At 46.8% G+C, this 25,393-nt stretch overlaps 1 protein-coding gene and 1 long non-coding RNA gene across 2 annotated transcripts in view; both read left to right on the top strand.

The window, feature by feature from the left end:
• The window catches only part of LOC126520647 (acidic phospholipase A2 PA4-like), a 198,934-nt gene that overhangs the window by 86,379 nt on the left and 87,162 nt on the right, over positions 1 to 25,393 (top strand). The window lies entirely within an intron of this gene.
• Positions 18,548 to 21,951, top strand: LOC129382184 (uncharacterized). The gene is made up of 2 exons (XR_011893253.1): positions 18,548 to 18,810; positions 19,229 to 21,951. It is a non-coding gene; the product is annotated as an uncharacterized lncRNA (long non-coding RNA).

Below are 25,393 nucleotides of genomic sequence, written 5' to 3'. Positions count from 1 at the left end.
GAGGGACACCAGCACCAAGGGATAATTTGCTGCTATAGTATTTGGTACTTATGCCAACCATTTGTGACCTGTCGGTGAGATAGTTTTGAAGTAGAATGTAGAAGGGCCCCCTAAAACCAGTAAGATAATTTGCGAAGTAATATGTCATGACAAACTGAATCAAAGGCTTTGGATACGTCGAGAACAAAGCACAGCTAAAGAGATTGTTTTCAAAAGCAGAATACAAATCATCTGCAAATTCTTCCAGGAGCGAAATTATACCCCGGCTTTGCACGAAACCAAATTGTCGGTCAGACGAAATTGAAACCTTTTGAATGAAATAAATCATAACCTCAAGCAAAAGCTTTTCTATAACCTGAGATAATGCGGGCAAAATGGATATAGGCTGGTAGTTTTCAATAATAGATTTCTTTCCTGCCTTATGGAGTGGTCTAACTAAAGCAGTTTTTAGATTTTGCGGCATAGTTCCAGGATCTAGCAAGCCATTTAACATGAAAAGCATAATACGTGAAAGCGCCTCAAAGTTTCTTCTCAGCAAGCTTACAGATACTCCATCTACTCCAGGTTGTTTATTCATTCGATAACTGAAAATGATTCGGGCAAGGTCTGATTTCGAAAGCCGCGGTAAAAATGCCGATGCTGTCTGAGAATCACCAAGCGTCATAACTTGCCGAGGCATAGATAACGCCTCTGTTGAAGCCTGACTGAAGAAATGATTGAACAAGTCAGCCAATTAACAAAAATTAAGTTATTGGGTCTTACGTGCCAAAACCACTTTCTAGTTATGAGGCACGCCGTAGTGGAGGACTCCGGAAATTTTGACCACCTGGGGTTCTTTAACGTGCATCTTAATCTAATTACACGGGTGTTTTCGCATTTCGCCCCCATCGAAATGCGGCCGCCGTGGCCGGGATTCGATCCCGCGACCTCGTGCTCAGCAGCCTAACACCATAGCCACTGAGCAACCACGGCTGGTCGGCCAATTAGGAAGCACCGGATCCAGGACGCGATTAGTGGATGGAGAGACAAGCTAGTTACTTTGGTCATTAATCGTTCGTGAACTACACGGTCAGAGGCTTTCGAAAAGTCTAGGTAAATTACGTCAGTTAGGAAGAGAAAATCAAAGTTTAAATGGAGATCAATAGTGAATTCAAAGAGTTGAGTTTCACATGAGTACCCTGGTCGAAGGCCATGCTGATTGCTGAAAAGGAAAGAGTTTGCTTCAAGATGAGAGGCAACATGAACATAAATGTTGTATTCAAGAAGTTTGCAGGCATTATATAATTTGCAGGCAATAATACCAGGTTTTGTTTATCCTTGCATAAATAAGTTAACGATTGTGTAATAATGACCATAGTTTTTATTGATGTATTTGCCTACCTGTTATGTTAGCCTGAAATACCCTGAAAGGGGTCCTTAAGGGACAATAAATGATGATAATGAATACACGCGAGTGATATCGGGCGATAATTCGAAGGATCCACTTCTGTCGCCGCTTTTGAAAACCGGGAGAACCTTGTTTAACTTCCAGTCGCTTGTAATTGTGCTGGCAGTTATGGACTGCGAAAAGATTGTTTGTAGAAATTTACTGCTAAGAACCTTATGCTTTTGACGACCTTAGTGGGTACGTTATCCAGATCGAGAGCACTGGAGACTTTGATATTATCAATCAACGCCGAAATGCACTCAGATGTGACGTCAGTTGAAGGCATGCGGGAAAAGTTGCAGTCAGGAAGGGTACTGCTACTTAAGGCGGGTTCTTGGGGGAAAACAGAAGAGAAATAAGACCCGCCGTGGTTACTCAGTGGCTATGGTGTTGGGCTGCTGAGCACGACATCGCGGGATTGAATCCCGGCCACGGCGGCCGCATTTCGATGGGGGCGAAATGCGAAAACACCCGTGTACTTAGATTTAGGTGCACGTAAAGAACCCCAGGTGGTCGAAATTTCCGGAGTCCTCCACTACGGCGTGCCTTATAATCAGAAAGTGGTTTTGGCACGTAAAACCCCATAATCAACAAGAGAAATAAGAATTATGACATCGGATCGGATTGTTAATTGTAGAACCTTCATAGACATGGTCAATCTTCTGCGACTCCAAGGCCGCTATCCAGTGCATAGGGTCACCATTTCGTCGTCAAGAGAATGAGCAATGAAGCGCTTACATAAGACTTCTTCATCACCACGCAATAGAGAAAATACAAAACATAGTTAATCAGTGGACAGCGGGCTATTGTGATATCTACGGAAACGTATATGCAGATGAGGCCGCCCGATTTGCTCATGATGGCCTCCACTGTGCAGCTATATATGCCGTTATCCGTAACAGACGCAGCTACAGGACCTCTTTTGCTCGCACGTGAACTTATACTTACGCAGTGGAACTCGACGGAATTTACCAACGCTCGTCTACACAACTTGGATCCGAATCTACGGCTACGCCTTCCGTCAGGACTATCTAGAGCTGAGGAGACGCTTCTGTGCCGCTTGTGGCTTGGCGTGGCCTTCACCAATGATTATTCATTTCTGATCGGAATAGCCAACAGCCCTGCATGTGTTAACTGTAGCTGCGCGGAAACAATCGCCCAACTTCTCTGTGAGTGTCCCCGCTGCAGTGCGCCCAGGAAAGAACTCTTCAAGAGCGTCAGATAGTCTTGACAAACGCCCTTTGTCGGAGGAAAGGGACCTGGGACACTGGCCGTGACCGTACTCAGCACAAAGGGATTTGGAAGCGTTGTTGCGCTTCTTGCAGCAAACTGGTCTTCGAGACAGACTTTAAGAAGTGCAGTACTCTCCTTTCCTTTTGCTCTTTTTTGGCTCTTCTTTCCTTTTTTTGTGAGATCTCTTTTCTATTATGTTTTACTCCCCTTACCCTTCTCTTTTCCCAGCACAATGTAGCCAGCTCGTCTGAGAACTGGCTAACCTCCCTGTCTTTCCGTCTATTCCTACTTCCTCCTAGTTCGAAACTACCAATCCACAGCAAAAAAATAATAATAAGAGGTACAGTTGTCTAACCTATTGCAAAGCCCTTCAGAATGGAACGCGTCATCGGACAGGTATAGCTTTGAATGTTATGCACACTTGAAAAGACGCGTAAAATGCACCGAATAGACACAGAACGCAAAGCGTGTCTTGATGTAGGCCATGACAGGGGCCCGCCCGCGAGGTCGTTTTCGTCAGCAGACGTTGTGCCATCACTACTCGTTGGGTCTTCTCGGAGGTTCACCAGCACAGGGTCCAGACTGTCAACAACATCAATGATGTGACCCACAATCTTCATCAAGTCTTCTTCGTCTAGAACGTGCAGTAAGTTCTTCCACATCTCAGCACTCACTTGCTGCGCACCCTTCCATACCAGCGGTTCCACGTCTTGCATCTTGAATGTCTTGTTTTCCCTAGCCACGAAACCTTTAACGTCACCCCATGTGAGCTCTATGGGATTCAGTTGGCAGTGATAGGGTGGCAAGCGCACAACGAGGCGGCCTGACGCTGCAGCGATACAGTCCACTCGGTATCGGTCTCCACCCGTGTTTTCGACAAGCTTGGCGTCGCAATTAACTCGGAAATTTGGCGCAGGTAGCGGCGGTGAGACGGCACAATGTGCGTCGCTTCGATCAGCAATGCGTTCCGAGACCGCTGCTTGTATCAGAAGCCAAGCTTTTTCGATCCTGTGCATACTCGCCGTCGATATGGAATGACAGTTCGCTGTCCCATTCAAAGTGGCGCATCAGCTTCGTGACAGTGGGGATCTCGCTTCTCTGAAAAAAGCTGTACGCGACCCTTCGCAACACCTCCAGGTCAAAGTCGTCTAGCTCCTTTTTGCACCCAGGAGCTCTTCCGCCAGAACGCTTCTTCGGTGTCAGCACTCAGTCCACCTTTTCTTTCTCCGACACCCACTCGTACAGCGTCCGCTTGCTCACCTTCGTAAGTTGTACTTTCCTCACGACCAGAAAATTCATGCTGGCTTCTTCTCCACACTCATTGCGAAGCGATTTTAAGGCTTTTAAAGCTAAAGTCATCGCCCCTTTCGGGAAACAGCGCACTTTGGAAGAACGGTGTGCACGAGACGCGATTGCTTCGATAGACACCATATTTGCCAATGACTGCGCACTACTTCACTGGAAGCCTCCGCTTGGTCTTCTTTTTTTTTTTCGTTTGCTTCCTACGTTCGTTTAACTGCATGCAAACACTCAGTGCGCTTCCACTCTGTGAAGAAGGATGATCAACGAAGCTGTATATGTGGGCCCCTTAATCGCGAACTGCATCTCCGCCGCGAGTCGGTCTGGCATTGCACTATCTTCGGGATTTTTTTTCTACACGCGGACATGATAGTGAGGAATGTAGCCCTGTCACGGCTTGTCACCCGTTCGCCGTCGGTGCGAAGTCGTCGATGGGTATACAAGCCGGTTGGTCGTTCCGTACTCAAGCGAACACAGCGAAGGAGTCAGAGCCGGGAGAAAGAGAGAGAGAAAAAAATATTTATCGACTGACGACGATAGACAACTTAAACAAAACACAAGAAACACAAGAACACTAACACACATGCACTTAATCTAGATAAATTATGAAGACAAAGGAAATACAACGAACAGTTAACAGTAAATATAGAAATTAACACTACACAAAACACACTTAACGGTGGTGAACTAAACAGAGTTAAAAAACAAAACAAAATGATGGCATACTTAAGGCCGGGAAGCAGCAGCACGTCTATAAAGCGTGCAGTCGACGGCAGAGCTTTCCCGAGGAGTGCTGGCAAGCCGATCTCGTTGCGGTGGATGCGATTGCTGGGCTGAGTTTCCCGGGACTGTTGGTCTGTCTTCCCTCGAGCAGGTTGAGATAACTTGAGGGGCACTACCGTCAGCTTTGCTGCAGGCGTTGGTTTGTCGACTCTTACGTCAACGAATAACTCGCAGTTCAGACGCGGCTAGGCGGCCCAGGCGATACTGGACGGCACTAGCTCCTTGACGCTTCTCAGCAGATTGGAGGCTCATCTTCTAAACTGCTTAGCTCGGTCTAAAACGTGCGTTTAAATAACTTCTCCTTTCCCTAGTTCCGTGTGTTGGGGAACGGCAGATATTGGCGAAGATTTCACTCAATTGTATCCCAGCTCCTCCCAATGTCTTGGCCGCGCCCCTTTTAATTAGGGGCGAGGGAACGGGTGATTCCCCCCTGCTTTTAGAGGTCACGCACTTGTATTGCACCACACACGCACACCCTTGAGTCCGTGGCAGGCTTCTATTGTTCGCTCACAAACACAGGAGAAACAACGGCAGCCGACCATACGGCGCTGTCGGCACACATACACTGCCAGCACTTCGTGGACAAAGGATTGCACAGAAACAGCACATATTTCAAGGTATTCGCACCCCTGTTGTTTTAGTAAACTTCTCGATGCACGTGCGGAGCAGAGAGTACACAGGGGTTCCTACAAAAAGCCGTCGGGGCCTCATGGTCGCACCGATGACACAGATTCCTACAAAAAGCTGTCGGGGCGTCACGGTCGCGCCGACGACAAAAAGACAATAATCTCTAAATCTGCCTAGGACTTCTTTCGGACGCTTGCCCAAGTGGCGGGCAATACCCGTCTTCCTATTTCCACGACCTTTTGGCGCCCGTTGATCGATGCTTCGCCGAATCGAATAATGCCGCATTCTGACAAGCCCTTAACAGCTTCGCTGGGAAAAACCACTAAGTACTTTCTGAACAATAGGCTCAAATCAGTGCTGAACCCATGGACTGATTTCCGGCGTATTCGCAACATAATATTCGAATGTGCAAGATACTATTTCTTCAGTGGCCTTGGCGGAAAATAAGAAAAACTGATTGTAATGCTGAAGACAAGGACCTTAAGATTATGACGGCCTCCGTGTGGGTCCTAAATTACATGAATACATACATTACCTATTGTAGTGATTAGACCAAGGAAGAGACCGTACAATCAGCGCACTATTTGCACTGGACACTGCCGCTGCGCGCCCCGTAGCTTCCACCAAAGTTGGTACGGCCGATAAAATTACTATCGTTACTTCGTATTCGCACTTTCCAGCGCCTATAGGTGGCGCGGAGAACGTTTCAATATGGCGGGTATAGAGGTGATGAAGGCGATACGAAAGCGTGCGCATCTCCAGAAGCAGGCGGCTTTACGGGCCTCTGGTATATTTAGCGCGATCATTGACATTGGTAAGGAAACGCAGAGATGTGTTGTGGAGGGAGAGGCTACGTTTAACGCTGGCCATAAAATATGGTGTGAAGTACGAGAGACTACAAGCGCGGCTGTCCAGGTCGAGTGACTCTGCCTGCAGACAAGCAGCGTGAGGCCCGTGAGGGGCCCCGCCGCATACTATAAAAGTTCAAGTCTGCAATGTAACCGGCGCCGTAAAGGTCGCTACTTCTCCTTACGTTTTGTAATCTATACGTGATGTACAAGAATTGACGCCAAGCAGTTAATCGGCAGCGCTCCGATGTAAATAAAGCGCAGTACCCCCTTGCTGCTGCATAAAATAAACATTGTGCATTCACGACGAGATAATTGGCTCCATGCACCGGCTTAGTTGCGGAATGCTTGCTAATAAGATGCCAGATAGCACGGAAACATTTCAGTAGTGCCGATTTACAATATATGACTGAGACGATGAGGTGTGCCAGCGCGCCCTGTTTCCAGAACGATTTGCGTTTTCGCGTGCTGTAGGCAAGCTCGCATGCGCAATCTTCATAAATGACCGGTTCAGGTACATAGTCCTGGCCATTGTTTCCTGCAACATTGTTATAGAAGGAATGCTTTAAGACCAAACAAAAATACAAAATCAGAAACGCGTGCGCTCGACCTCCGATCGGTATACACCTTTCACTACAGCCCCCCCCCCCCAAAAAAAAAAAAAAAAAAACAGCGAGCGCCTTGTGCATAGACCGCCTGTTTCATTCTCACACAAACCGACTAAGAACAGTTGCGGAAGACGTTCTCTAGTTTGCAATGCTCGCGACGCAGCGGCAGGCACCGTCGCAGAGTATTTTCCTAAACAGCGCGAGTGCAGGCAGAAAACTTAATAAACGGTGACACTTGCGTACATAAATTTACTCTGGGAATCTGTAGAGGGCGTTCTTCGGGGAACCCTAGGTCTCATTCTTGCTTCGTGGGACCGCAGCGGGATCTTTTGCGAAGGCACGGCGTTTCTCTTCACCCACTTTCGTAAGGGCTTGCCACAAAAATATAATGAAATCATTGAGCAACAGTCAATTACATTCACCAAGGTGGCCCCAAAAGAAGTCGTCTTTGTTGAAATGCTCGCTACATACGACCATTCCCTCGCTCACTTGCTTCCCGATGCGGAGCTTGATCGCCCACAACTTCCTCCGTTCTTTTTTCTTTTGGAAAGTGGTGCTTTTCCCAATACTTTTCCCAATATTCCACGATTTTTGCATTGTGGCACACTGCACACGCGGTTGCTCTTCGCTCGTCAACTGCTTTTTTTTTCCATATCGAAGAGTACCAAAACGCCAACACAGCTGCAGAAACCGCGTGAGGGGGAAATCCATCACCGCCTCCCGGGTTCCGAAAAAATCCGCCCGCGGCGCTAGCGTACTTGTAAAGCGCGAATAGCCGTCTACTAATTTACTTTCGGAATCGATGTTTCGCCTCTCAGGCGAACTCAAGTATGCGGAGGACTGTCTGAAGACTGAAAAGAGCCTCAGCCATCCTTCCACCAGCACGGATATTGACCGAGTCATACAGGTACCTCAACAAAGGCTTTCTAGAAATTCTTCGCGTTCAAATGCACCTGAAACCTCTGAAAAAGCACGGACGACGCTGACCAAGAGTTCCGACAGCTTTCCTTTCCTTAATCAGCTTCCTGGCCATGCCAAATGCCAATTACATATTTTTTCTATGAATGCGACATTTTTCATTCCCCATTCTTGGAAGAGGTCACTCTTCTTCCTCATCCAAACATAAAGTTCAACCAATTTTTATCATACTTAATACCAGTCACTGTCTAGTAGCGTAACATATCCGTATCAGTATTTGCTTGTATACGTTGCCATGTGCAATTCTCCTGTAATAGCTGATGCGGCATCGGCACGTCTCTTGCATTAACCTTTGCACCGTGTGCCATGTAGCAGTTGACTTTTATTAGTGTTTTTGGTCGTTAGTGCTTGAAGAGCAGAGTGGCTTTTTTATTGAATGCAAGCTTTCTCATTCCCATATTTATTTATTTTATTTATTTACAGGTACTGTCGGTCCACATTAGGACCAAGAGAGGGGTGGTAGCAATGAATCAAGGTACAGTAAGCAGTGAATGGAACAGTCGAATACAGCAGTACAGCGATATGCGCCCTATTCTTGAAATTATTCGGACGGAAAACTGATTTCGAGTGCTTGCGTTTACAATGTTTCCAGGAAAGCAATTCGAATCGCGTGCTGTCGAAAGCAAAAATGAGTATTTGTAGGAATCTTTGTGCAATCGATTTCCTTTTACGTGTCTACTATGTTGCGTACTATGCGTGTCTTGGATTTATTTATGTAGTCAGACTTATCAACAAATAAACGATTAAATGATAAAATAAAAGAAAGGCTAAGTCATTTTTCCTTCCTCTTCACATTAAGTGGGGGCAGGTTTGCCCTGGTATAAGGAGGTGCTTGCCGACTGTATCGGGAATTAATAAACCGCAATGCGCGTCATTGGACTTGCTTCACCGAATATTTCAAATAGGGATCCTCCACTTCACATGCATATTCTAATATTGTACGCACGATAATTTTATAAGTAGTCAGTTTCGTTACTGAAGAATCAACTTTAAGGACATGTTTTGTCGGTTTTAAGGAGAGCTTTATCAAACATAACCTAATTTCTTGTTGGCTTACCCTACTACCTTTTTAATGTGTGGTGTCCAACTTAGGTAAGATGTTATTAAAATTCCGAGGTACTTGACCTCTGTTACGCGATGAAGTGGTTCATCTTGTAGAGTGTATGTGAATGACACGTTCATGTTTTTTGTGTGCGATTGTCATAAATACTGTCTTTGCTCGGTTAAGAGACATCTGCCACGTGTCTCATCATTGGTGTACTTTTCCTAAGAAGTTATTTAAGAGTATGTGGTTAGTAATAGATTTCACTTCTTTATATATGACACAGTCGTCTGCGAATAACCTCGTTGTAAGTATAGCCGATTTTTCGATTAGGTCGTTAACATATACTAGGAACAACACAGGCCCACGAACCGAACCCTGAAGCACCCCTGATTTAACATCACAGACTCCTAACCTATGTTCTTCAACACTGACGAACTGTCCGCGAGTAGTAGGAAAGTAATTCAGCCATTTGACTACTTTAGTAGACGTTCTTATTCGCATAGGCGAATAAGAACGTTGAGCGACGAAGAAATGGCAGCGACTAACTGACGCCGCTGCTAGCGAGTCAACTGAAGGTGGCTCTGCGTTCCGGCTTGGGAAGCGTTCACCGTGATCCGCTGATACCGAGCCGGCGCTTCGGCAACCGGAGAACAGAGCGCGCCATCGCCGCCACGGAGTACACGCGGTGGCGAACGGCGGCGGCTATGCGTCTCCACTGGGGCAGCAGCACATGATCAAGATCAGCCGCCACCAAGCCGGCAGTACGAACTTTCCTAGGCCGCTCCATGGCGTTAACTGACCGAGCGCCGCTGAGCGCACGCTTTCATATATTTTTCAAGGTCAAGCTCACGCGCATTCCTAATCGTTATCACGGCTCAGTATTTTGCATACCCTCACCTTTACCTTTACATCCTTTGCAATCTTGGGCTAAGGTGCCTCCTGCGTAATTGTTTACATGCCAGTTATGTTCACGTGCCCTTTCGTTGAAACGCCTATTCGTTTGTCCGATGTAGAACCTGTCACAGGTGAGGGGAATTAGATAAACACCCCCACTTGTACACTCAGTGAACTGCTTATCGTGCTTCGTTGTGCACTGAGGCCTACGCATATTTTTTGGCGCCACCAAAGGGCACACTCTGCCGAGTTTACATGGAGCCGAGAAGACGAGTTTGACTCCGTAACGGCTCGGCCCTTTTTTAATGTTGTGCGAAAGGCGATAAATGTAGGGCATAACCTGCAGTTTGCCTTTGTTGAAAGTCTCTTTCAGTTTTTCACAATATTTTAGTTTCTGTAAGAGCCTGTCACGCGCGCTAGTCAATAATTTCTCCGGGTATCCAGCAGAAAGCAAGCACTGCACTCGCTGACTGAAACTAGCTTCCAATTAGCTTCTAGCAGTTTGCGCTTGTGGTGTGCTGTGAGTTCTTTTCGCTGGTCCTCGTTGTTTCTTTTCGCGCAGCTTTTAACCGTCCAACAAGTATGAACCAGCTAGCCCTCAGGAACGTCTTACTAAAGTATATTTATTCTCCTCGGGGCTCTATTTTGTGTTCGTAACCAAAGCAAGATGCAGTCATTTCATGCGTGAACCTCATCGCAGTGGTCACCTGCCAATCCCGTTTTCTGACGTATTGCTTGAAGTGCAAGATTGTCGCTCGACAAGTTCAAGGATTCTTTGGGCACCTGTTTTCTTCCTGGGGTCATGTCCGAAGAATCTCCAAGGTACAGAAGTCCAAATGCTGGATAAATGTTACGCTGTACTCCGACTGGCTTCAAGTGCTACTTCAGAGTGATCTAGACGCCTTCTTGTGGCTGCATCTCTCGCTGAACACAAGAAGCTAGCCGCCAACGCAGCAGAGTTCTTATAGCAACGCGCGAGATTGGCTCTTCCTCAATAACGAAATAAAAAATCCGGCCTGGCAGCACTGTCACCGTTCTTGAAAACACCGCTCTGCCTGAAAAAGTACAGAAGATACTTCAAAAAGGACCAAACTTTTCGCTTGAGCCAGCGCCCAAGCGCTCAGGGCTTTTAGCTATGGTGCGACGAGTGGACCAGCGCGTTCCTGAAGAGCAGCGGGAGCGCGCCATCGTGGACGGAGTGGACTGTCTGCAACGCACCGTAATTGGTCCGCCCTTACGAGAAGTGGTGAACTATTTCAAGGAAGATGATCTCGCATAATACAAGCACAAAAGAAGGTCGCTTTTTCGTCCTACCTGTCGCTGCCTTTGGCAGAAAGGCCGCCGAAGCTGTAAAAAATAATTTCAAGCAGACTGACTTCCTTGCAAAAGAACAGAAACGCCTTGCAGTCAAGTTACCGAAGAGCATGCACCTTGAGGCTTTAAGCAAGGTAGTCGAGAAAAAAGGGACAAGTCATCAGGAAATATTCTTCACCGGTAAACCCCACCAACCGGACTGCCCCTGTGAGCCATCGTTTCAGAGAAAGAAACTTGGCAACGGACAATTGGCAACTACCTACAGTAGAACGTGGAAAAATTAATTGACAAGGATGCGATTCTAGTACACAGTTCGAAGGAAGTTATCAAGTACTTGAATGAAGGCCTGCCGACGGCCACCATAGGGTTTTCCATCGACATCGAAGACCTCTTCTACTCAATACAGCATGAAGGTTTGTTCAAGCAATAAAGTACCAAATACAAAAAAAAAAACTGTGAAGTCGGCTTTGAGCCTATGACAGTGGTGAGCACAGAGGACCTTCTTGAACTGTTAAACATTTATCTGAGCTCCACTGCCATCGAATTTAATGGAAAATATTACGTGCAGAAGGCTGGGATTTGTATTGGTTCTTCGGTTGCACCTATTCTCTCCGACATATTTTTATCGATGTTCGATCAGCGGGTTGAACAACAAATTTCTGGTCGGCAAGTGCCACGCATTTTCCTATATATAGACGATTACCTAGCCATACTCCACCTATCCGCACAGGATAACCTTGGTGATGCCACTAATTCCATTCTAGAAATATTTGAATCCGCATCTGGAGATCTCACCTTCACCCTCGAGTTGGCCAGTGGTAACTGTCTGCAATTCCTGGACCTAAACCTTCATTTCGCCGCTAAACACATCTGTTGGTCTTAGAATCCGAGGAAAAAGACCCCGCTGCCGTTTAAAAGCACGCATTCCAAACTTGTTGAGCACGCTATCATTACCCTTGCCTGTAAGTCCGGCCTGGAAAAATCCTGAAAACTTGAAATAGAAGCTAGATTCAACCAGCAAGTGCAGCGCTTCGTTTGGGCTGGATACCCGGGGAATGTAAACACCAGCGCGTGTGAAAATCTCTTGCAGAAACTGAAATGTTGCAAAGAACAGGGACTTTCATCAAAGATTACTGCAGGTTACGCCCTACATTAATCGCGTTCGGCACATTAAAAAAGTGGCGAGCCGTTACGGGGTCAAGGTCGTCTTCTCGGCTCCATGTAAACTCGGCAGTGTGCCATTTGCCCATTGGACCATCAACGTCCTACAGATGTCCAGCAGAGATCCGGAACGGGACATTCTAACGTCCTTAGGACATATGCAAGAAGCCTGTGCATCATTATTTGATGTCCATGTGATCGTCCTATGCATGCGAATTGGCGATCATAGAAAAGTCCCTCGAACGTCATAATGGGATATAAGGACCTCCAAGAAATGTTTAAATATTGATTTTTATTGCATAATCTCGAGTACGTCCTAAGTACATTCTTGTCAGGATGTAGGATGCTTCTGGGACATTCTGTCTTACCAGTCGTCTAAAGGACGTTTGTTCGACATTTGGTTGTGGATTTGGGATATCCGCAGGAAGTGCATATTGATTATAAATTAACATAATAGGGACGTTCCTCATAATGTGCCCTAGCGGTGCAGCAGGTCTGCTGCATTTTACATACTAGTAACAAAGCTTGGCCTGGTTTTATGTTGGCTTGTGGGGCAATGATGAAAAGAAACTGCATGGCTCTTGAAGATCCATCTCAGCGGTCCAATTAGGCGACTAAACATTTTGGTCATGCAAAAGCTGAAGTACCAGGAGACAGGCCAGGAACACAGCCCACCACGTCTCAAAGCATGCTAAAGAGGGCTGCAGTGCAGCTAAGCATTGTGCAGATAATTCACCGCTACGGTAAGCTAATACATTGCATGCAGCTTGATAAAACTGCATTAAAATCAAAACACATAGACATGCAAGCTATACTTCTTGTGCTAACAGGAACAAAGTTAAAGAACAAGGTTCTGCAGGCTGCTGAATCGTTTGACAATCTCATTAAACATACATCATTTATTTCAATAAAGCAGTTGCGGGAAGATTACAAGTTCAACTTTCAAATTAACTCAGCAGTTTTCAGTAAAGCGCATCAATGCAAACAACAACAAAAAAAACTCAAGAATTTCATCATACAAGCTCAGCCATAAGGAATTATTTATGATACACCATGGTTAGTAAAGGGCACATGAATTAAACTGTTTACAAATGCACTTTGGGTAGCAAGAAAATTTAAGAATTCGCAGTTGGGCCACTACGGAAGTTATTATGAGGCTCGCTGCGGGCTCACATTCATGGTTGCAGGCAGATAAATGCAAAATTTGCTTAACAGTCACGATATCTTACCGACTTTAAGTTACCATGAGCCTTTTTCTAGGTCATATTTAGTAGTTACACAAACTAACACGAGTTATGCTAAAGATGTCGCAACTACATTAGGCATTCACGAAATTACTTCAGACTAGTTTATTGCCCCAAAATAGACACAAACAGCTGCTGTATGATCATCCATTTATAGAGCAAATGCGCTCTGTATCCATAACAAATTCTGGTAAAGGTCACCAGAGCAAACATTGACACTTTCGTGTAGTGTCGAGACCATTTCAGTCAAGCTAATAATTTGTAGATCCATGTCAGCCCGTAAAAGAACTTTAAAAGCCCCCTGCAAGGGTGGGGGTACAAAGAGAGTTAATGGAGATCTACTGCAGGCTGGCTCACTTCAGCGGTCGAAGGCACATAAGATACTTGCTGTACTTGAATGGTCACAGACACAAATTTACCGTAAGTGTTCACAGGCTCGAAAGCCTCTAAGCAAGTAAACAAGCTGAATGCGACCTTCCCTGGTCGCAGAAGATACTGCTGAAGCCACCACAGGTACCTTGGCAACTGCAGAATTAACTAAAGGCTAGCAGCATGCTCGCTTCAATAGTCGTAGACACAAAAATGCATTGCATGAGTTCACCCGTACGAAAAGTTAAGAGAGGATTTGTGTGGGCTTGCTTCAGTGGCCACACACAAACACAAGTTCATCCTAAAAATTCACGGGCATCAGACAGCCTGGATGGAAATTACTAGAGGCACAGCATGTCTGTTCTTCCACGGCAGCATATACAAATACTTGTGAAAAGATCACAGGTATCTTGGCGACTAAACATTTTACTAAGGCTATCTGCAGGCTGGCTTCAGCGGTCACAGGCAATTACATTGTAGTTCACATATGCTAAGAAATTTGGTGGGGCGCATTTCTGTGGACTTGCTTCAACGCTCACAGAGACAAAAATCAATACAGAGTTCATAGGTACATCTGCCCATAAAAAAGTTGCCACTCGCTGGATGCAGCCTTCTATCCAAAGTACATAGAATTCTTCCACTGCTGTTGCTATACCTTCGAGATTGCTGATGATATTACCCTGCTTATATTTCAGTGCATACATCTTGGTTTGTCCGATTCCAAGTTTCCTTTTCATTAATTTCTCACCTGCCATCACGGGCAGCAAGTTCTCAGATCCCGATATAGACGCCAACAAAAGTTCTGTTATTCTGAACGCTCGCAGTTTTACTATTGCTTTAGCGATGGCAGTTACGCAAACAAAACGCCAACAGCACACATACCGAAGTTTAAGCGATGCGGTTATCACTATGAGCGCGTCAAAGAAATAGTCAACTGAGAAAAAGTTTCACTGTTACGTACTAAAAAATGGCTGTGGCTTAGCTAAGGTTAAGCCCAGGATGCGAAGCATACTAGCCTTTATTTTAGTTGTTGAACCGCTGTTTAGTCTGGTAAACTGCTGTTGCTTGGCTATATTTGGTTCGGCTAGACGAAGCAACAACTCATGCGTTACTCTGCTTCGCCTTCAAGAGTGGAACGCGACAGCGCTCCCGTCGACCCGCCAAGGGGTGTAAGACAATGGGCTACGGCGCAGCGACTACGCGCCCCGCATTGGACGCGGTGAGCGTCCAATGCGGATATAATAGGGCTCAGTGAAGTTAGGAGGCCAAAAGAAGCATATACAGTCTTAAGGAGCGGGCACGTCCTGTGCTACCGGGGCTTAGCGGAGAGACGAGAACTAGGAGTCGGATTCCTGATTAATAAGAATATAGCTGGTAACATACAGGAATTCTATAGCATTAACGAGAGGGTGGCATGTCTTGTTGTGAAACTTAATAAGAGGTACAAAATGAAGGTTGTACAGGTCTACGCCCCTACATCCAGTCATGATGACCAGGAAGTCGAAAGCTTCTACGAAGACGTGGAATCGGCGATGGGTAGAGTGAAAACAAAATACACCATACTGATGGGCGATTTCAATGCCAAGGTAGGCAAGAAGCATGCTGGAGACAAGTCAGTGGGGGAATATGGCATAGGCTCTAGGAATAGCAGAGGAGAGTTATTAGTAGAGTTTGCAGAACAGAATAATATGCGGATAATGAATACGTTCTTCCGCAAGCGGGATAGCCGAAAATGGACGTGGAGGAGCCCGAACGGCGAGACTAGAAATGAAATAGATTTCATACTCTGCGCTAACCCTGGCATCATACAAGATGTGGACGTGCTCGGTAAGGTGCGCTGCAGTGACCACAGGATGGTAAGAACTCGAATTAGCCTAGACCTGAGGAGGGAACGGAGGAAACTGGTACATAAGAAGCCGATCAATGAGTTAGCGCTAAGAGGGAAAATAGAGGAATTCCAGATCAAGCTACAGAACAGGTATTCGGCTTTAAGTCACGAAGAGGACCTTAGTGTTGAAGCAATGAACGACAATCTTGTGGGCATCATTAAGGAGTGTGCAATAGAAGTCGGTGGTAACTCCGTTAGACAGGATACCAGTAAGCTATCGCAGGAGACGAAAGATCTGATCAAGAAACGCCAATGTATGAAAGCCTCTAACCCTACAGCTAGAATAGAACTGGCAGAACTTTCGAAGTTAATCAACAAGCGTAAGACAGCTGACATAAGGAAGTATAACATGGATAGAATTGAACAAGCTCTCAGGAACGGAGGAAGCCTAAAAGCAGTGAAGAAGAAACTAGGAATTGGCAAGAATCAGATGTATGCGCTAAGAGACAAAGCCGGCAATATCATTACTAATATGGATGAGATAGTTCAAGTGGCTGAGGAGTTCTATAGAGATTTATACAGTACGAGTGGCACCCACGATGATAATGGAAGAGATAATAATCTAGAGGAATTTGATATCCCAGAAGTAACGCCGGAAGAAGTAAAGAAAGCCTTGGGAGCTATACAAAGGGGGAAGGCAGCTGGGGAGGATCAGGTAACAGCAGATTTGCTGAAGGATGGTGGGCAGATTGTTCTAGAAAAACTGGCCACCCTGTATACACAATGCCTCAAGACCTCGAGCGTACCGGAATCTTGGAAGAACGCTAACATAATCCTAATTCATAAGAAAGGCGACGCCAAAGACTTGAAAAATTATAGACCGATAAGCTTACTGTCCGTTGCCTACAAAGTATTTACTAAGGTAATTGCAAATAGAATCCGGAACACCTTAGAGTTCCGTCAACCAAAGGACCAGGCAGGATTCCGTAAAGGCTACTCAACAATAGATCATATTCACACTATCAATCAGGTGATAGAGAAATGTGCGGAATATAACCAACCATTATATATAGCTTTCATTGATTACGAGAAAGCGTTTGATTCAGTCGAAACCTCAGCAGTCATGGAGGCATTGCGGAATCAGGGTGTAGACGAGCCGTATGTAAAAATACTGAAAGATATCTATAGCGGCTCCACAGCCACTGTACTCCTCCATAAAGAAAGCAACAAAATCCCAATAAAGAAAGGCGTCAGGCAGGGAGATACGATCTCTCCAATGCTATTCACAGCGTGTTTACAGGAGGTATTCAGAGACCTGGATTGGGAAGAATTGGGGATAAGAGTAAATGGAGAATACCTTAGTAACTTGCGCTTCGCTGATGATATTGCCTTGCTTAGTAACTCAGGGGACCAACTGCAATGCATGCTCACTGATCTGGAGAGGCAGAGCAGAAGGGTGGGACTAAAAATGAATCTGCAGAAAACTAAAGTAATGTTTAACAGTCTCGGAAGGGAACAGCAGTTTACGATAGGTAGCGAGGCACTGGAAGTGGTAAGAGAATACATCTACTTAGGACAGGTAGTGACTGCTGATCCAGATCATGAGAGTGAAATAATCAGAAGAATAAGAATGGGCTGGGGTGCGTTTGGCAGGCATTCGCAGATCATGAACAGCAGGTTGCCATTATCCCTCAAGAGAAAAGTGTATAACAGCTGTGTCTTACCAGTACTCACGTACGGGGCAGAAACCTGGAGGCTTACGAAAAGGGTTCTACTTAAATTGAGGACGACGCAACGAGCTATGGAAAGAAGAATGATAGGTGTAACGTTAAGGGATAAGAAAAGAGCAGATTGGGTGAGGGAACAAACGCGCGTTAATGACATCTTAGTTGAAATCAAGAAAAAGAAATGGGCATGGGCAGGACATGTAATGAGGAGGGAAGATAACCGATGGTCATTAAGGGTTACGGACTGGATTCCGAGGGAAGGGAAGCGTAGCAGGGGGCGACAGAAAGTTAGGTGGGCAGATGAGATAAAGAAGTTTGGAGGGTCAACATGGCCACAATTAGTACATGACCGGGGTAGTTGGAGAAGTATGGGAGAGGCCTTCGCCCTGCAGTGGGCGTAATCAGGCTGATGATGATGATGATGATGATGATGATGAGCGTCGAGCAACGCAGCGTTCGGCGCGGCAACGAAATGTGCGCCTGAGCAAGCGACGCACGCCTGAGCCTTAGAAACAGCTCGTTTCTAAGGCAACACCGCATTCACTAGAGGCGCTTTTGTACCGCTTTGAAGCATCGTACTCGTGGCTCAGTGGTAGCGTCTCCGTCTCACACTCCGGAGACCCTGGTTCGATTCCCACCCAGCCCATCTTGCAAGAGTTGAGCCAAAGCCACCTAGAAACAAGCGCAGCTGCTTATATACCGCCGCGACGCCGCGAGCGACGGCGCGAGTTGGAGCCCCGTTCTCCTCTGTCGTGGCGTCACGGTGTCACGTGGTCAGCCTTGAAGGCGACGCCGCGAGCGACGGCGCGAGTTGGAGCAACACCCTCTCAATATTCTTCAGGCCTCTCCTGACCCTCCTTTCCACACGCGCTACGTCACACCATGTGTCCGGCTGCTCGACCGGCATGGCCATTCCCGCAAGAGACAGCACAAACGCCAATGCCGACGCCATCCCTGTTCCCGCGTTCGCCACGAACGCGCGTGGAGCGCGCGCAAGTGAACTTGAGCGCAGCCGGCGTCTCATCCAGCGTCTAGTTCAGTTGACTCGCTAGCAGCGTCAGCGGCGTCAGTCAGTCGCTGCCACCTCTTCGCCGTGCAACGGTCCTAATGCAATACGAGTGTTTTGTTGTGTTTACTTAGACAACGTCAGCAGTATCTTTTCCCAGTGGCTGTTCCTTTGTGGCCTGTATACGTGTACTATCGTAGGAATGGAAAGTTCACCCGGAGTTCATCGCTGAATGCCTGCCTTGTTGCGGCGAGTGTAACTTTGTGAAATATGGGCCGGTGCTGTGTTCCCGGGTGCCGTTGAAACTATGACAATGGCCCAAAAGTGCGTGTTTACTGCTTTCCAAGAGACGAAGCACTGAAGAAAGCATGGTTGCGAGCCATTCCACGGAAGGATTTCACACCTACAGTGCTTTCGAAGGTAAGGCACTGAAGCTTTGCTTCAGGTAATTTTTTTAGTGATGAGCTTTTGCTATTGTATGGACTGTGACTCCAAGAATGGAAAGTACCCTTCGTAGGCAGTGAGAGCATTTTAAATAAAGTACGGATTAGACAGCAGGCATGCATTTCCGCGGATGAGCGCTAGACTGTGCGTACATCTGTACATGAATAATAACATCTTTATGGACGCTCGAACGAACTTCATTCTCACATTTTAGCTCGTATACCTAGATTATCGCCCTTAGTATAAATTGCGTCACTTCTGCGTGCTACAATTTTTGTCTGTTTGCGTGGAAAATGTGGAAAATGTCCACGCTCTTAAGATGCTTTTTACTGAGCGTTTTATGCAATAGACAGTTCTGACGAATGGCCTTCCCTCATTTTATTTTCTCACGCAGGTATGTGAACTGCACTTCCACGCAGATGACTTCATCATGACGTTGTCTCATCAAGATGAACAGACAGGAAGAACAATAGAGATGAAGCGTGATAGACTGCAGTTGAAGAAGGACGTTGTGCCTTCTCTGTTCCCAAACTGTCCAAAATATTTTTCCTCAACGCCAGCACGCAGTGAATCGCCAGACACCAAAAAAGCAAGAAGGGAAAATGTTGCGCTGCAGGAGGCTATGAGAAGATCCCTTGAATCTAATGAACTAGAACACAAAAGAAACAAAATTTCATCATACGAGGAAGTGAAAGCTAAGCTGTCTGGGATTTGCAACACAACGTTTTGGACTATTTCTGTCGATGAAAAGTGCGTTATGTTTTTTCTCATTGAGAACGATCCTTCACCTAATGTGAAATGCGCCTTGCTAGTTCTCCCAGATCTATCACTTTCCGTTTTCCTGAATGGAGTGAAGCTTCAGTCGCTTCCTTGGGGTAGCACTGTGCCAATTCAAGTATGTGACACCTCCAGTCTGTCCTTGTTGCTAGAGGAGATCGAGAAACACTTCCATAATATACCTGGAGTGACGAAAGAGTCGAAGGAAACTAAAGTATTGCATTTAGTCAGTTCACTTTTTGCAGACGTCATTGAGGACAGTGATACGCCGAAAGAACACTCTGCTTTGTTGAAATTTCTGGGTGAGCAGATAACACTTCTTCTTGCGAAGCAGCGTGTGTATAGTCCAGAACTATTGGTATTCGCAAGTATTATGAATTCAATTTCTCCTCATGCTTATCACTTCACAAGAGCTGCATCAAGAATTATCTTGCCCCATCCTTCCACACTCCGGCGTGTTTGCTCAAATTACAAAGCTGACCCTCTTCTAGAGCAAAAGCAAACGCACTACCTTTCCTACATTCGAGAACGAGTGAAGTCAATGCAAGACCATGAAAAGACCGTCACCCTGATGATTGATGAGATCCACATAAAACCATACTTTGACTACAAAGGGGGCACAATAGTAGGATCATCGGTTCATTCCATAGAACCCGCCACAACAGCTCGTGTGTTCATGGTACAGTCGCTCCTTTCTGCAAATAAGGATGTCATTCACATACTGCCTGTGAGCAAAATGAGCGCAGAAATCTTGCACGAGCATGCTAAGAACATAATCTTAAATGTTGAGAAAATGGGCCTTAAAGTTATCGCTGTAGTAACAGACAACAATGCTCTGAACCGCAAGGTGATGTCCTTATTTGCTGCAAGCCCTCAACTGAGCATTGTTTATCCCCATCCAGCAGACAACGGTCGTCCTCTTTTCTACGTTGTAGATCCTGTGCATCTGCTGAAGTGCGCCCGGAACAATTGGATCAACCAAAAAAACCACGGAACATGTCTCTATTTCCCTGAAATGGACTTGAATGGAACCATGCCTGAAGGGCCTCCTCGTATAAAAGCTTCTTCTTTTGCAGCTGTGCGGCAGCTTTATTCTGCAGAGAAATCATCGCTTGTGAAGGCTGGCTATAGATTGAACGCAAAAGCCGTGAATCTCACCTCTTTGGAGCGGCAAAATGTGAAACTCGTCCTGGATCTCATGAATGAGTTCGTGTCAAATGCACTTAGAACACATGGTTCCGCATTGAAGATTGCTCAAGCTGAGTCGACCGCTCTTTTCATTGACATTATCCTCACATGGTGGCGAATAGTCAACGTTACAGACCCTTGCAAAGGCCAGAGGCTTAGGGACAGCATGCAATATCCTGTAACGTCTGTTGGCGACACACAGTTAACTTTCCTGAGTGCAGTTGTCGACTGGCTGGACGCTTGGATACGAATTGGCGCCAGCAGTGGCTCGCTGACGAAAGAGACGTACAGTGCTTTGCGACTGACGTGCTATTGCCTGGTTGAACTCTCGCGGTGCTGCTTGGAGGAACTTCACTTTAAGTACGTCTTGCTGGGAAAGTTTCAGACGGATGCGCTAGAAGACCGGTTTGGCCGTTACCGCCAACTAGCAGGAGCACAGTACCATATTTCGGCGCGTCAACTCTACGAATGTGAGATAAAGCTTCGTCTTCAAAAACTTTTGACATTTCCACGCGATGAAACAGAGTGTGAAGGCATCAGTGAAGAACTTGTAGGATGCAACTTTTCCGTGGCTGTCAGTGACGACGATATTGCACGTGCCCACTCCGATATGGATGTCATTGTTTACATTGCAGGATACGCTGCTCATGCTGCTTTAAAGAAGCTTTCGTGCTCCATTTGCTTCAGTAGACTGGTTATTCGAAACCGTGAGATTGAAGCGGAAAACACAGCCATGGTAGTTAACCTATCGAGAGGAGGGCTGAAATTTTCGCAGCCATGCACAGTGCATATGGTACTGATGACTAAATTAGTTGCAGAGAAATTGTCTTTCGGAGCCAACGCGAAAGATTTTCTCTCCTGTGGTAATCAGCGTGGTGTTGCGAGTTCGCAGACGATTTCTCTCCTGGAAGAACCAGACATTGAGACATGCGAGAATGGTCATAGTGCACAAACTCTCTTGCGTTTGGTAGTTCGTGTTGCAACCAATGTAGTTTTAAGCAACTTTTGCAAAGTAAGAAATGACACTATACAAGACAATGCGCAGCAGAAGGCGGCAGCCCGCAAAGCAGCAACGCTGAAGAAAAAGTGAATGCAATAAAAGTGGATGCAAGTTCTTTCTAACGCAATAAAAATACTTTTGCGAACACTTCACTGCTGGCGTCTCATGGTTTCTTATTACAGTGGTTGGACTAGCTACACAATGCTTCCCTTGTGCACGCGAAGACAACTTATATGGCGTGCCGTAATAATATTTTGCCCCCATTAACACATATGGTTGAACTCTGACAGCTCAACGTTCCTGTGAGTGCACGCCATTATATCTGAATGTAAAATATTAACAGCGAAGCAGAAGACTTTTTATAAACTTCCAGAATGCTCAATATAGTGTCGTCGCAGAGTATGTGAAAATGTTTAAATTAATAAGGGAAAAAGCTTGATTAGGAGCTCAAAGCGGGAATATGTTTCAGTATATAAGGTGTCCTGTAATAATGAAACCAATTATAAATAAAGCAGATAAAAACCAGTATTAGGCATGCACAAACTACTCCGCTTCATTTTTTTTTGCGCTAACCACGAAAGAAAAATGAACAAATCACTGTATCAGACAGTTTGGAACTTCTTGGCAGCTAAGCGCGGCATTACCCTAACTGCAGTGCAAACGGGCGCAACTATGAGATAGCGAAGCGCAGCGCCGGCACGGTCACTTGGCGTGACGTCATGCGACCGGTGGAGAGGCCTTGAAGAATATTCAGAGGGTGTTGGTTGGAGCCCCGTTTCTCCTCTGTCGTGACGTCACGGTGTCACGTGGTCATTGAAGGCGACACCGCCGCGCCTGAGGAGCTGCGTTGAGCTCTAGTAATATGCTTCGCATAAAATGCGTACAAAATTTCAGCTATTCCAACCTTACGCAGTAGTACGATTACTCTTGCAATCGCGGTTACGCAAACAAAAAGCTACCTATCGATCAAATAAGGCTGTTCTGGACAATGCGTGTCGGGAATAGTTATTAATAATAATTTTGTTATTATTCGCCACTGTTTAGGAAAGAGACAACGATAACCCTCGCGGAACAACCCTGTAGGCTACATAGGCGTTATCGCTTCTAAAATTTCGCATTCAAAGATTTCTTTTTCGCGGATCTCAGTGCTGCGCAAAAGCAGTGTAGGACTGAGTAAGCTCGGAAGTTTGCAGAAAAGCAGTACGATGCTACCAAACGCAGTACAACGGATGGTCAACCGCCGATTGATGTTACCGTCGCCGCAAACCATGGGCATTGTTGGATCTGGAGGACAATCCCAATTGCTGTACCCCAGATTTTTGACCTTGCCGTTGGGTGCGGGAGTTGGCCGAGCTTGAGGAGGACTTTAAGATGAAAACTGGAGGTTTATTTACATTATTTACAGTGAGAGGACCAAAAAATTAACAGTCATAGAGTCATAACAATCATAGAGCGCCCGTGGTGTCGTCGTCTTTCTTGTGTGTGTTGTTGTTTGGCGCAAAATCTTTTCAGTTTGCAAAATCACCAACTAGCCCAGCACTTAACTCTTCTAAAGTCATAGAGTCATTACGGGCCGGCAGCAACTCGGACGCTGCGGCCCGTGGCAAGAAGCTCGAAAGAGATTAATGAAGGAATGCTCTCTTGCTACTCCTGGTCTGTGTCTTTTAAGCCCTTCGGTGTCTCGAAGTCACGTCACGTTCGGCCAATCGGCGAGCCCGCCCAGTTGACGCCATTTTCGGCCAATCGGCGAGCCCACTCAGGTGTCGTCATTTTCGGCCGATGGTAGGAACCCGTGCGATTGTGTCATACCCGGCGCACAGGGTCGCTCCTTGGGCCCCAATTGTCCGAGGGCCTACTTCTCTCTGCGGTATCGCCATCCTCACTTGCAAGCGCCGTCACAATAGGCGGAAGGGGGCGACGTTTCAGTGCTACAAAGCAGCTTTGGTCGGGCCCTGCGTTACCTGGAACCGTGGCTGGCTCCCGCTTCACTTTCGGGAAGAGTCAAGCAGTGAATAGCTCCACCTGCGGCGCACGAGGTGGGGGACGCCAACTCGTTTGCACGTGCCGCGCCTCGGGAACGGGGTAGATGTGCTTCTGCGCTCCTTAACTAGCTGTGACGCGATTCGATGTGATCTTGTGACCTCGATGTAAGCTCAGGAAAAGGTCCCGTATCTAAAAGGATGTACAACGAGGGGAGTGCGCCACCGCCGACTTGTTACACTAGGCTTAGCCTTTGCCGTACAATGCCCGTCATTGGTTTACGGGCAGACACGACGACACTATAGTCGAAAAGATTGCAGGGCTACTAATAGAAAAACACTGACTTCATGAACTGTCACTTACCTCTTGATAGGCGTAAGTCGTACAGGCACAGCGGAGACGGAGCTCCAAAGCGCACGACGAAGACGTTCACGCTGGATCTCATGAGCACATGGCATGACCACAACGTTGTGAGAAAACGCGCAGAGTTAGCGCGAGGCGCTCCAGCCGTCAGGCATTCCGAGCCAACAGAGAAAGGCGAAGAGATCCAATAAAACGGCGGCACTAAGTCATGTGACCGACAACGCGCAAATCAGCGCAAAGAGTGCATGCGACAGTGGCCATTCAAGTGGCTAAATGCAGTCACTGCTCTATTTTACGGTAGCGATTACAGCCGTTGCAGAGGTGGCAGTACTCGGCTTTCTCGACATGTTCGGAGAGCGTAGGAGACACGGAGGAAGGAAACTAAGGAGAGGCCCCGACGTCACTCTTTGTGAAGCAAAAGTGAAGCCGGAATTTGGCGTTGCTCATGGCGATGCTCCGCCTTTTGGGCCACCCTCCTCTCTTGTTTACATCTTTCGCGAAACCACGCCGCGCTGCGCGTGGTGTCGCGCGCTCGCGCAACATCTGGCAGAGCACGGTGCAGGTAACACAGCGCAACAAGACACGGTGACTAACGCAAACCCGCCCACTCAGTGCCTTTGGCACGGCCCGAAACCTACCAGAGCAACACGTGTGAGCGCTCAAAACCATAACAACGCCGCCATTGTGGCCCAAAAGGCGTGGCCATACAACAAAAAAATAAAAATAAAAAAGCAGCAAAAAAATGAGAACCTACTACGTCATTTCCGCCACACTTTTCTCCTAGCGCGCGGAGGGGGTAGGGCCTCTCCTTAGTTTCCTTCCTCCGTGGTAGGAGACGACTGATTCAGTTAAGGCCAGAATACATGGAGCGAATATGTGACGAATAGTCGGCGTTCGACGCCCGGCGGCGTACGCGCGACGCGCGGCGGCGGAGAAAACGTCGTTCGCCGCCGATCTAGCTGGCGTAGAAAAGTTCGTCGGGCGTCGACGACACCGGAAGCGGCAAATGAGCGGCGCCCCAAAGCGAGCTAATCAGGTCTCACTACCCGCCCCGACTTCCGACTAGGCTTCCCCGCTTGTCCGTGTATCCCGATCCCGCTTTATCATTCACGCAGGTCTCGCGCTTTTTGTATTCATGGCATCGGTCTCCCGCTTTCCGTATTCACGTGCGCTACTTTCGGGTCTGCTTGCTTCGGCCGCGCGCGCGTTGAGCCGCAGAAGAGAGCCGCGGAGTTGGAGGAGCCGAAAGTT

This window comes from Dermacentor andersoni, chromosome 3, assembly GCF_023375885.2.
Source record: "Dermacentor andersoni chromosome 3, qqDerAnde1_hic_scaffold, whole genome shotgun sequence".
Lineage (NCBI taxonomy): Eukaryota > Metazoa > Arthropoda > Arachnida > Ixodida > Ixodidae > Dermacentor > Dermacentor andersoni.
The sequence above is the reverse complement of the archived record's forward strand: the minus strand, read 5'-3'. Positions and strand labels throughout refer to the sequence as shown.